This window comes from Epinephelus fuscoguttatus, linkage group LG2, assembly GCF_011397635.1.
Source record: "Epinephelus fuscoguttatus linkage group LG2, E.fuscoguttatus.final_Chr_v1".
In the NCBI taxonomy this organism is placed as follows: domain Eukaryota; kingdom Metazoa; phylum Chordata; class Actinopteri; order Perciformes; family Serranidae; genus Epinephelus; species Epinephelus fuscoguttatus.
Window position 1 is genome coordinate 980,463 of NC_064753.1, and position 13,823 is coordinate 994,285.

The window sequence follows — 13,823 nt, forward strand, 5'->3', positions numbered from 1 at the left end:
CAAACTTCAGATGATTCATATTAGCCCTTCCCTGAAAACATTTATATGACCGTATTTCCTGATACTCATATACCACCTTGTGGTAACAGGAAGTAGGCCTCATTAAACACTTATCTTTCGATTTATCTGAAAGTTACATGCTGTAGTGTATATTTGATGTACAAAAACATGATGTATATTTAGTGCGCTCTCCAACTCCCTCTGGTGGAAAGAGGAAGTGATACAAAATGTGAAACATGTCATTCCAGCACTGTATCAAGGATATGCAGAGGCACTCCTACATGCGATATCTAACTTTGACAGAAATGAACTGACACATCAGAAGGCGTCCTGCCAGCCCCCCCGAGTTGCGTGTAGGTGCGAGGGCCCGTTCATCGCTGCTTGCAGCTTTAGTTTGGGCCCGAGCACCGACCGAAGGCCGACGAAGGCCCTATTGTTTGTGCTGCGTTTGTTATTATTATTAGGGACCTCAGCTGAAGGGCGAGGACCCTATTTTTTTTGTATCGTTTATTAGGGACTGAGCCTAGAGGCAGAGGACTGCTCACCCTATTGTTTTTGATGCGTTTATTATTGGGTGTGAATGCTGCAAGCATTCACAACCTATGTTCTTCTACTACCAAAATTCTTTATTGGGTGTGAATGCTGCAAGCATTCACAACCTATGTTCTTCTATTACCAAAATTCTTTATTTTTCTTCTTCTTATTATTATTCTTCCGCCGCGTTTTTCAACATCAATTATCTTCAACATACTTCAACCGATTCAAACCATTCAAACTTCTTCAGATTCAGCTTCATTAGGACATTATCGGAAACTTTCAAATTTTTCCATAACCTTCATATTTTCCCGGGAATTCAACGTTAAAATTCCGACTTATATTAAAGCGGATGGAGCAAAAACGGTTGGACCGCTACTAGTTCCACAAACTTCAACCGATTAAAACCGTTCAAACATGAAAACGTTCAGCTGAATTAGGACATTCACGGATGTATTCAGTTTTTTCCTAACGTTCATACTTTCCGAGATATTTCCGATTTTTCCCAAATCCTTTTCCCATTGGGAATGCATTACGGAATCCTCAAAAATCAAAATCAAAAAATCTTTTTTCAAACTGTGACTACCGATGCATACTTTCAGCTAGAAACTCCATTCAAAATGGAAAATATTCATCATTTTGCTGACATTTTACATATGATTCAACTTTTCAATACCATTCAAACTTTCAAAAATATTCAGCGTTTTCTAAAACTTTGTTATAATGGAAGTCAATGAGAAAATCCTTCAAACTCACTCATCTTCACCCACACATCACGAATTCATACATTGACTTAGAAACTCCATTCCAACTCTCAAATGTTGACGCTGTTGTCGACTTTCAGGAACTAATTCAAATTTTCAATATCTCTTTTAGTTTTTCTACAAAATCAGTTTAAAATACATGAAGTTTTCAGCCCTTCTCAGACTTTATAATGGGTGTGTGTTGCGTGAGCTAGAGTGAGTGATGTCATCACTCGAGTGAAGAGCAGCTGAAAATTAATTAAGAAATTTTCTCTTCAACTCGCTCATATGGCCACAATTTTCACTGTACATACACAATTTATACCACAAAACGTAGGAAAATTTGTCCTGCTCACAGAAATGTTGACATGGAATCTGTCACATGTACACATTTTTGCTGAGCGGCTCCAAAGCGAAGGGAGCGCCGATTTTTTTCTCATTCACTCCCATGTAATCTGAGAGGAGAAATTTCTGGAAACAGCTGAGGTGCAACACATTTGTAACTCGCTCTGGTGACCCCATTTTGGACTCGAGAAATATAAAACATGACACGTACGTTCACGAGAAGTGGCTGTCTCTCACCATCACTTTATTTCATGATGGGACCAACGCTTTGGGTATGCGAAGAATTTGTTCGAGGAGTTAAATCTCCTCTAAAAGAGCTCTCTTATCTGTGTTCTGTCTGTCTCTCTCTGCTCTTCTGCCAGGTGCAACTAGTTTATTACCATGGCAACTGCTGTGCCACACAAACTCACAGAAACATGATGTGTGTGTGTGTCTACATCTTACATGCAGACATGACAGGGGCAGAATCTCCATTTTAACCCTTTAGTTGCCAGAGTTATTTGAGGAAAATATTCATTTCAACATTTCAAAAGGCTTTCGCATGAAAGTGGTGAGAGATAAAGGCATACTGTAAATGAGAAAACTATTCATTATGACCCAAAGTTTGTGACGGGAGTAAATTAACTCATCTAATTTGCATATCGTGGCGTCACTAGGCAGCAGCCATGTTGGATTTCATGAATCTCAGTAAAACAGCATTTTTAACATGTTTACACAGTACATTTCTTTTGTTTTGTGCTGTTTTTGTCGTCTCATCCTCAAAATAAAGGAAGAGGAATCTGATGGGAGTAAAGTAACTCATCTAAGGGAACGGACAGGAGGTCAGACTTCGTGAACTGACACACCTTTGTTGTTCGTCAGGGACGTGAAGTTGAGACCCAGAGCTCTGTAATTTTATTCCTTTACTGCTTAATAAACTACATTAACTGAGACCGAATATCTTCTCCTATTGCTTCATTAAAGAACACGCAGGACTGAGCTCACACATAGCACATTGGAGAGTAGGATGAGCCCATCAAGTCCATCAATTGGTGACCCCGACGTGATTGAAGCCGGAGGAGTGACGGGATAAAAGACATTCAACAGTGGAGGACAGCAGTATCGTGACAACACTTGCCGCGGCCTAAAAAGAAGGTAAGCAGACGCCTGTTTTATAGAAGTTCTGCAGTTGGAAACACTAAAACTTGTGTTGTCATTGTACTAAAGTCTCCTAGTCTAAAATGTAAAGGAATAAAATTAAAACAAAACAAAAGTGAAATGCCCCGGGACAGGGTGAAAGGCCCTGGAGCAAATCATAAATTTGACTCCTAAATACGAAACATAGTCAACACCTCAACAGGACAGGGTGAAAGGCCCTGGAGCAAATCATAAATTTGACTCCTAAATATGAAACATAGTCGGGTGTAAGGCCCTGGAGCAAATCATAAATTTGACTCCTAAATATGAAACATAGTCGGGTGAAAAGCCCTGAGATTAGGTTTTCCATCTAATCTCTAAAAAAGAAAAAGACGAGTGTCCTGAGGTTGATAAGCTCGGGGGGGAACCCATAAGGTTGCCCCTTGGACAGCTGAGAATATAGTCTGAAGACACGGGTTGTCTGAGGTTGAAAGACCTTTGTGTAGATTGTTACAACACAAAAAAGAGGTTACAGAGTTCTGCGGGCAGGGGAGCGTTTTCCATGTGATCCCTAACACTGAATACTATCGCTCATGTTGAGACATCTATTCAATGGTCCGCAGAACCACCCTTATATTGGGAGTGTAAATAAATAAGTCTTTTAAGGGGATATTGTTTTGTGGGTGGCTTACCGACAACCAGCTATTTTTACGGGGCGGAAGAGTTGTGTAGAGTCTATTAGAGGTGACTCAAATTCCAACTCTTTTTGTGCCTGAGCAGTGGTCGCGTTCTGTGGGGAAGAAAAAGAGGAAGTTGTGTAATTTCGCCTTAAGATAGAAGCCATTTGCCGCCGAGCCATAGGCACCCCGCACACTCCTAGGAGAGTGGTGTAGAAGCTTGGGTGTGTCGGCCTGCATTTGGTGGAACTTAAGCAGCGAAATCACAACGGTAGAAACGGGAAAATAAGTCCCATGACTGCGCTGCAGAGCGGTCACGTGGCGCTGAGTATTGTGTGTATTGTTGTAATTGTGTGAAGTTTTGTAACATCGTGACGAGTAGTACCCTCTGAGTGAAATAAATAACAACAGAGGAGGAACAGAGAGACATCATGGACGGTGAATTTGACAGGGACTGTCGTGAGCAGGGTGGGTGTCCTCCCATCCTAGTAAAAACACAGTACGGGGAGATTAGGAAACAGTTATTGTCAGGAGTAATAGATAAGCAGAGACAGGCTGTAGGAAAGGAGTTTGATGATTTATGGAAGGCACTACAGGCCCAAAATGAGCTTCCTGGGGATGAGGAGGTAGTAAATGTTACAAAGAAATTGCTGGCTGCAGAAGTAAAAGCACGAAATGATTTGGAAGAACACGCCAAAAAGGAGAATGAACCTAAATTTATAAAGAGAAAATGGAAAAATCAGAAAGAAATGAAGGAGCGCAAACGAGCTCTGCTCCATCAGATGGCAGTTACAGCCATGGCCTATTGGAAAAACACAGACAAAAGTCACAAAAAACAAAACAAAAATAAGCAACCTCTGTCTGCTCCTGCAAAGGATCCAGCCTCACCCCCACCAGAGCCCACCTCTAATAGGTTGTATCCTGAGCTACCCCAAACACCCAGAGCTCCAATTACCCCACCATATTCAGGGAAGAATATGCAAATGCCAATGTTGATGATTAAAGACGGTGTGCTTAATACAGATGCGATAGGGGAAGAAGAGTATGTGAAGGCCAAAGAGGAAGTGATGAAGGAAATAAGACAGGGAATCGTACAGGTGGAGGCATTGAAACAGGACGTGATGAGTATTGTGGCGGGCACGCAGAATGTGCATCAGGAGACTCTGAGATCCATAGACAGGAGTAGGGACATGCAGGATGATTTGCGCAGCATAGAGAGCAGAGACAGTAAGAGAAGCATGAAACAGGGCCCTCTTTCCTCCAGCACCTCTAAAGTGGTAGCAACGGAGGAGGAGCCGAGGCCACTAGCAGAGGCAGTGTTTCAGTTGAGGGCACAAAGAGAGAGGTCAGATAGAAGCAACAGAGAAAGGAGAAACAAGGAAAGGATAGAAGAACCAGAGGAGTGTTCTGAGATAGAGGAAATGGAGGATGAGGAAAGTCAAGGATGGTCAGGGTCAGACTCTGAGGGCGACCATGATACGAGGGCTGTAAGACTAACAGGAATAATGAAGTCAATCAAAATGCCACACAGTGCTGCGAGCTCACGTTCAGGTCGTCCACGTTCTCCTTATAATCTCCGACAAAATAAGAACAAGCCAAAAACATTCGCCATGCCACTCCTGGAAAAGACCCCAGGAGGAGGAGAGGTATACCAACCCTTCTCCTTTACAGATATGCACTGCATCCTGGATAAGATGCCCCCGCCATTAGAGGAGGAGGCCCTGGATGGAGCGTTTCTGTAAATAGACCATGGGTCACAAATTAGCATTAGGGGACTGGAGAGCGCTATTGGGACAACAGCTCTCCAGCTGGGATTTAACTGCACTTGAGACGTTGGCAAAAACAGTTAATTTAGCGGATAAAGAGCCATTCGCCCACCATGCCACTGCTATCGGTCGGGCCATGCGACAACAGTTTCCCATTCCGTCTGGCGCCATGCACACACTCACGTTTCACATCGAACCTGACGAAAACATCGCAACATTCCTTAGCAGATGTAAGAACACATGGGTAGATGTGGCTGGAGTACACCCAGGGTCTTGTGACCTACAAACCACCCTGTTCAGAAAGGCCGTGTTAGAGGGACTGCCTACGAAGGTAAAAGAATCATTAGAGAACAATCCTGACCTTCCTGGCTGTTCCACTGAACAGTGGGAGAAACACCTCACACACCACATGAAAAAACACAGAGCTAAACAGGCGGAAGAGAAGGAAAGCACAGACTCAGCACAGGTTCAGCTGCTCAAACTTCAATTGGAGGATGCACGTCGCAAAACGAACGATGTGAAAAAAGACAAAAAATCGAACAATCAAATGATTCAGTAGCCTCAGCCATCACCCACAGTTACCCCAGATCTTTTTCCAACCCCTGAGGGGGTAGACCCTCGCCCTCCCCATTGGAGCGGCTCCCGAGGTGGTACAGGAAGATTCAGAGGCAGGGGGGGAAATCGTGGCGGCCCAAGAGGGGGTCAGGGCGATGGGGGGTGCTTCCTTTGTGGAGACCCATCGTATCGCTGTCCACACCAGACCCACTCATGTAACGCTGACCCCGAGTGGTTGGAGGACAGGATGCATGATGGATGAATCAAGAACTGCCTTTCATGTTAGACACGGGGGCACGGTATTCCACATTAAACCTCACTGTGTCTGCTACTCACATGTCATCATCAGCGGTTGAATTAACTGGGTTCTCGGGTCAATCAGAAAATCTGCCGCTCACAAAACCACTCACCACTACCATACTCCAAGCAGATCAGACATTTCCACACACATTTGTTTCCTCAATGGCATGTCCTGTTAACCTTTTGGGCAGAGATGTGTTATTAAAGTGTGGAGCCTCCATCCTGTGCAGCCCGGACAGACTGATAGTGACATTCCCAAACGGGTACACTGTGAACTGCTCATTGTCAACTGTACATTCATCTTCACAAATGTTATCTGCAGACACATCCCCCACAGCTGAAGGACAGTGGGCAGATATCTACTGGGGCCTCCTCGAGCCAAACACCACAGCAACTCCTGGGATTTGCGCTCTCTATCAGTCATGGCGCCCTTGGGTTCAGTCATTAAATCCCTACACACCTCCTCCTGATCCCTTCCATGTAACACTTTATTATGATAGAAAAGGGGATGAGATGTATCAGCAGGCATTTTATAACGAAATTGAAGGTCACAGGTGGGATATACAGTCGTCCTGTATACTGGTGGGTAATGAGGAGTGGCTGCAGCTGTTGACCTCGCTTCAGAACAGCAACAGTGGTATGAGGGGGAGGAAGAAGCCTCCCCTCACATATCTCTGGCAATCCATGCAAAACATCAGGCCAAAGACTTGGGCCCTATGTGTAAGAGGTTAATGCAACTCACTGATTGGATCCGCACTCAAATTCCTCAGGTGGATTTCTCACCCTCTGAGAAAGCATATCGCATCAGGCAGGGAGCTACAGACAAGGCGATCCTGGAACACCGACAGATAGAGAGGTTTCATGGTAGGGAAAAGACTGACCATCCAGACGCAGAACACATGTTACACACACTTCCTGACTCTCTCTGGTCTTCTGGACCCACCGATGTGGGCTACTGTGCACAGGTCACCCCCATTACATTTGAGTTAAATGATTGGACACCGATTTGGCAGAATCAATATCGCCACAAGCCAGCGGCTGAGGCTGGTATTGCAGATACTATAGAGGGTCTGTTACAGGCTGGAGTGTTGGAGGCCTCAAACTCCAGTTGGAACACACCCATTCTTCCTGTAGAGAAACAGAATACAGGCAAATATCGCATGGCGCATGATCTCAGACACATTAATGCAGTAATCTCCACGCCCACAGTACCAGTGCCAAACCCATACACCGCCATGTCTAGCCTGTCGCCAAAACATAAGTGGTTTTCCTGTATAGATCTTGCGAACGCCTTTTTCTGCCTACCTCTCGCGCCGCCCCTTCGCGACATTTTCTCATTCACTCATCGTGGTAGACAGCTACGTTACACCCGCGTTCCACAGGGTTTCATCCTGTCACCTGGTCTTTTCAATCAGGTTCTCAAACAGCAGCTGGCCGAATTGTCACTACCAGAAGGGGTTGTGGTAATCCAGTACGTTGATGATATCCTCTTGGCCGCACCCGATCCCTCCACCTGCCTGGAGGCCACACGCTCTGTCTTACTACGCCTACACCACACAGAGTTCAAAGTCTCTAAAACCAAGCTACAATGCTGTAGGCAGCAGGTCTCGTTCCTGGGTCGCATAGTGTCGGCTAAGGGCACGGCTGTGTCCCCGTCACACAGAGAATCGATTCTGCATCACCCAAAACCACACACCGTGAAAGACATGTTGTCATTTTTGGGCCTCACAGGGTACAGCAAGCATTATGTGGCCTCTTATGCCGAACTAACCCATCCTTTGCGTGCCATGGTTAACGCACAGGGCATGCGCAATCTTACTGCTCCCCTGGTATGGACCACTGACGCTGAAACCTCATTTAGCTCCCTCAAACAGGCACTCTCTACTGCTACAGATCTAGCCATCCCCGACTACAAGCTACCGTTTTTTCTTGATGTTTCTGAAAAGACACACACCACCTCTGGTGTGCTTTTTCAGAAAAAAGGGGGAGGCAGACAGGTGCTGATGTATGTAAGCATATCCTTAGACCCAACCGAGGATAGACACCCACCGTGCACTCGACATGCAGCAGGAGTGGCAAAAATTTTGCAGAAAATAGCACACATAGTGATGGGACACACACTGACTGTACTAACAACGCACAGCATAGTGGCATATGTAAACTCAGCGGCATTTACTATGACATCACTCAGACAGACGAGGTTGGAAAAGATCTTAAATGCACCACATAACATTCACACATGAAGGTGTAAACATGGCAGATAACATGGGAGAGGGTGAGCCACACAGATGTGAGGAAAAGGTGCAGAAAGACACCAGGGTGAGAGAAAATTTGCAGGCGAAGCCCCTGACTAACGCAGAGGAAACACTGTTCACAGACAGATGCTGTTTCAGGCATCCAACTGAGGGACTGAAAGCAGCATATGCAGTGGTGAGACAGACAGAAACAGGGTTTGAGGAAGTCCTCACGGAAAGGGTGACAGGGAAAGAGTCCTCGCAGTTGGCTGAGCTCCAGGCAATGACTGCAGCTCTAGAATGGTCAGAAGGGAAGAGAGTGAACATCTACACAGACTCTGCATATGTTGTAGGAGCAATCCATGTGGAAATGACACAGTGGATCAGATCTGGTTTTTTAACAGCAGCAAAAAACCCCATTAAACACGAAAAAGATATGAAGAGGCTACAGGAGGCTCTGATGAAGCCAGCACAGATAGCAGTCATTAAGTGTAAGGGCCATGATAAAGCAGGGACAGCTATCGCTAGGGGAAATGAGGCTGCAGACATGGCAGCCAAGAGAAAGGCAGGATATAGTCCACAGTATATCATGCTACAAACAGAGAAAACAGTACATGACCTCCTGCCACCTTGTGATGTAAATATGTTAATAGCAGAGCAGCAGAAAGCTTCTCCACAGGATCTTACAATCTGGAAAGAGAGAGGAGCAGTAAGAACAGAGGGTGTGTGGAGGTCTCCGGACGGAAGACCAGTGTTACCCCCAGGGCTGATGAGATCAGTCCTCCAGGAGGCTCACAGGGTGACTCATTGTGGAAAGGTGCAAATGGTGCGAGGTCTCACGCATTGGTGGCACCCTTTTCTGCCAGCCATGATTGAGAATCACATCAGAGAATGTAAAATATGTACAGAATATAATGTCAGACCCACAGTGAAACCACACCAAGGGAAATTTCCTCTCCCTAAACTCCCAGGTCAAGAGGTCATTATTGACTACACAGATATGATAGAAAGAGTGGGAGGGCACAGGTACCTTCTGGTGGCGGTGGATGCATACACCGGCTGGCCAGAAGCCATACCTGCCAAATCAGAGGATGCAAAAACAGTAATCAAATTTCTGATAAATCAATATATCCCCAGGCACGGGTTCCCCAAACGAATCAGATCTGATAACGGAACTCACTTTAAAAACAAAGACCTACAGCAGGTAGAGAAGGCATTGGGGCTAAAACACACATTTGGCACAGTCTATCATCCTCAGTCACAGGGCAAGGTGGAAAGGATGAACCAGTCTATTAAGGGAAAAATAAGCAAAATCTGTGCTCAAACTAAAATGAGCTGGGTAGATGCTCTACCCCTAGCTCTAATGTCAATCAGGAGCTCAGTGAACGCATTGACAGGGTTCACGCCATATGAACTAAAAACAGGACACCAGTTCCCGGGACCGGGAGCTGGGATCCAAACTACAGAAGAAATCGAAAGCCCTATGCAATACAAACCATATTATGACCAACTAACAGCATTGGTGTCAGCTTTCTCCAAACAGGTGACCACAGCTCGGGAGGAGCAGAAGGAAAGACCCCCCAACATCAGAGTGGGTCCTGCTCAAGGTGATCAAACGAAAGTGGTCAGAGCCAAGGTGGACTGGTCCCTACGAAGTCGTGGAACGGACGTCCCACGCCGTCAAACTACAGGGAAAAGGTGACACGTGGTATCACTGGAGTCAGTGTGCAGTGGCAGAGACACCTGCCTGAACACTGGAGGACATAAGAGACACTAAAGATAAAAAAAAACCAAAAAAAAAAACACAGCTTACTCACACAGACATTTATTCATTTAGCTTAGCATAAGTGCGGAAGAGATATCCTGTAATCAATGTGAAGGTTTAAAGCTCCTTTGAAGCAACACTTTGCCCAGAGTACGTTTGAGTAATATAAAGCCAGGATACAAGAAAGACTCGCTTGCAGAACATTTACACTTCATATTTACTCTTATATTTTACACGTTTATATTTACCTTTTTGCAATACAAAAAAAAAAAAAAAATGAAATTGTTATTAGAATTATTAGGATTAGAACCATGCCACCATAAGTGGTGTGTGTTGGGAGTTGTTGTGTTAACCTGTGTTATTGTTTTACCTCTGTTGTATTATGAGTCTTCCCTCAGAGACAAAGCCGTAGAACCACCCCGAAACCAAACCAGGAGAAACACACCAGGGAGTGGAACGTCAGACTCCTGCATAGCTAAGTATGGTGGAGTAGAACTGACATACATCATAGGGCAAAGTACAGGGTTCCAGTTTGACTTGTGCTCTGTAATAAACTGTAAAGGAAAGGATCCAAATTGGAGGGGGTATGACGTGTACATATGCGGATTCTCATGGGGAGGGCCCACACACAATCCGTGGTGTGGAAGATGGAGAGATGTGATGACGTATTCTGGGCTTTGGGACCCACCACCATATAGGGTAGGAGGACAGGACATTGGGAAAAAGATAAAGATACAGAGGCAGCAGCTTCAGCCTCTCCCAGGCTCCCATAAGCAGAATCCGGTATTGCTAAGCGTGTATAATCTCACAACAAACCCATGGTCAAACTCAATCAGGCACCGCACCAAATGCGGAGATCGCACCAACAACACAATGTATTTGGTGTTGGGAGTAGACCACAGTGGCACCGATACCATGGGACTAATTAAACTAACCTTATTGAATCCTACCCCTACTAAAACCACCGTATCTCCAAGTAATGTAACCAAGGCGCCTGAACTCCAACAGAACACAGGCGTGATAAACTACTACTACTACTACGACTACTCTAAATTGACCCGCAGTGACGTAGTCAGATTGGCCACAGGTTATGGAGACAGAAACTTATGGTTAGACTGGGTGGCGGCGACAGCAGAATCCATGAACATGTCAAATTGCATTGTATGCTCATCTGCTAGACCTACGCTGTTCATCACACCAGCCCCTTTGTATCCTGACACAGACCCTATTGGTTTCAACTGCATGATAAATATGACCATGTATCCTGATCCTGCTAATTGTACCACTCTGAGTTCTCTGTTTCCACACATAAACAATCACACCATCCCACCAACTTTTAGTCCCAGAATTGCTAATTACACTTGTTTCCATAGGAACCTCTCCACCGGGGTAGTAACTGATATGGGACAGATGCAAGCTGACTGGTGCCAGAGAACCCTTAATGTGAGTACGTGGCAGAATGCCAGCAGCATGGTTCAGGCTAGAGGGGACCTGTTCTGGTACTGTGTCCCTGCCATCCTCCTGGGTTGGTACGTGTGCACTGGTCCGACTGGCTGTACCCCTGGTCCTGTTAGGGATGAGGGATACCCAGACCAACTCAGGTAGACAGAAAAGAAATGCATTTGATATGAGCCAGAGACCAACCACGTATATGGACGCCATAGGTGTTCCTCGTGGGGTCCCAGACCAGTACAAATTGGCTGACCAAGTGGCTGCTGGTTTTGAAAACATACCCATATTAGCTGCACTGTTTCCCATCACCCCTAACAAAAATATGGACAGAATTAATTATGTGCATTACAATGTTCTTAGACTGGCCAACAGCACTAGGGACGCAGTTGGAGGACTCTCTGAACAACTGGCAGCTACCTCCCTGATGACAGTACAGAACCGAATTGCGTTAGACATGCTTTTGGCGGAGAAAGGGGGTGTCTGCTCTATGTTCCAGGGCCTCTGCTGCACCTCCATCCCAAACAACACAGCTCCAGATGGGTCAGTAACTAAGGCGCTAGAAGGGCTGCGCACGCTCTCTGAGGAAATGCATGAACACTCAGGCATTGATAAACCCCTGGGTGGTATCTTCGAGAAGTGGTTCGGTAAGTGGAAAGATTTAGTGGTATCGGTATTCTTGTCTCTGGTGGGAATGCTCGCGGTGTTAGTTAGTTGTTGTATCCCATGTATCCGGTCACTCTGTGAAAGAATCATAGTGACAGCTGTGGAGAGAAAACATCCACAGCCCCTACCATATCAGATGACTCAAATGGAGACGGCCACCCTGTTAGGAGGGCCGCCTACTGATTCAGATTCAGACTCAGACTCAGGAGAAGACAAGGTGTGAGTGGTCTTATGTGTATGAGACCAAAAGGGGGAGTCATAACTTTTTGTTTCAAAAGAAACAAAAAGTGCAGTAATCACAAGACATAAAAAGGGGGACCTGGATACATTGGGACTAAAAAAGTGGCCTCAGTCCTATGAGGCCAAAAGGGGGAATGTTGGGAATAGAATGATTTTATGTGTTTTACTATCAGTTGTGTTTCACTATATAAGTTTTAGATGTGTGAACAATGAGAATACTGAGTTGATTTCAGCTGATCTGAATGTGTTTGCTTTGCAGAAGTGGAGAAGTACAGGAGAGGAAGAGACATGAAGTCTGAGGAGCACATACCACAATGCTTAGATAATTAGTTTCATATATGGTAAAAAGAATAGAAAGTGATGTACAGATAGTAAGGTACAGCACGTGTAGGGAGTTGTGTTGTTCTCTTGTCTTTCAAAACAGGAACCACGCCCCCACTGTCAGCGGGAAGGAGTCAGATTAACACGAGGCAGGGGCGTGGTGTGGTGAAGGAGGAAGTGGAACTGCCAATGAGAAGGGGACAACGCCTTGTGTGCACAATGACACTCTGTTACGCTCAAAATATACTGGGTCAGGGAAAGGACAGGAGGTCAGACTTCGTGAACTGACACACCTTTGTTGTTCGTCAGGGACGTGAAGTTGAGACCCAGAGCTCTGTAATTAGGGACCGAGTCCTAAGGCAGAGGACTGCTCACAGAGCAGTCCTCGCCAAAGGCGAGGACCCTCTTGTTTTTGCTGCGTGCGTTTATGAGTGACCGGGCCCAACAGTAGTGGACTACTCACAAAGAAGTCCTCGCCAAAGGCGAGGACCCTCCCTATAGTTTTTGCCGCATTTTTTCTCAATGACCAGTCCTCGCCGAAAGCGAGGACACTATTGTTTTTGCTCTGTTTATTATTATTAGGGACCGAGCCCTAAGGCAGAGGACTGCTCACAGAGCAGTCCTCGCCAAAGGCGAGGACCCTATTGTTTTTGGTGCGTTTATTAGGGACCGAGCCTAGAGGCAGAGGACTGCTCAAGGAGCAGTCCTCGCCAAAGGCGAGGACCCTCTTGTTTTTGCTGCGTTTATTATTATTATTATTATTATTATTAGGGACCGAGCCCTAAGGCAGAGGACTGCTCAAGGAGCAGTCCTTGCCAAAGGCGAGGACCCTCTTGTTTTTGCTGCGTGCGTTTATAAGTGACCGGGCCCAACAGTAGGAGGGGAGGCGAAGGCGAGGACCCTCCCTATAGTTTTTGCCGAATTTTTTCTCACTGACCAGTCCTCGCCAAAGGCGAGGACCCTATTGTTTTTGCTGCGTTTATTATTATTATTATTATTATTAGGGACCGAGCCTAGAGGCAGAGGACCCTCTTGTTTTTGCTGCGTGCGTTTATAAGTGACCGGGCCCAACAGTAGTGGACTACTCACAAAGAAGTCCTCGCCGAAGGTGA

At 45.7% G+C, this 13,823-nt stretch overlaps 1 pseudogene; it reads left to right on the top strand.

Moving 5' to 3' along the window:
- The first annotated feature begins 5,891 nt into the window (after positions 1–5,891).
- Positions 5,892–10,021, top strand: LOC125879049 (uncharacterized; annotated as a pseudogene).
- Positions 10,022–13,823: the final 3,802 nt, after the last annotated feature.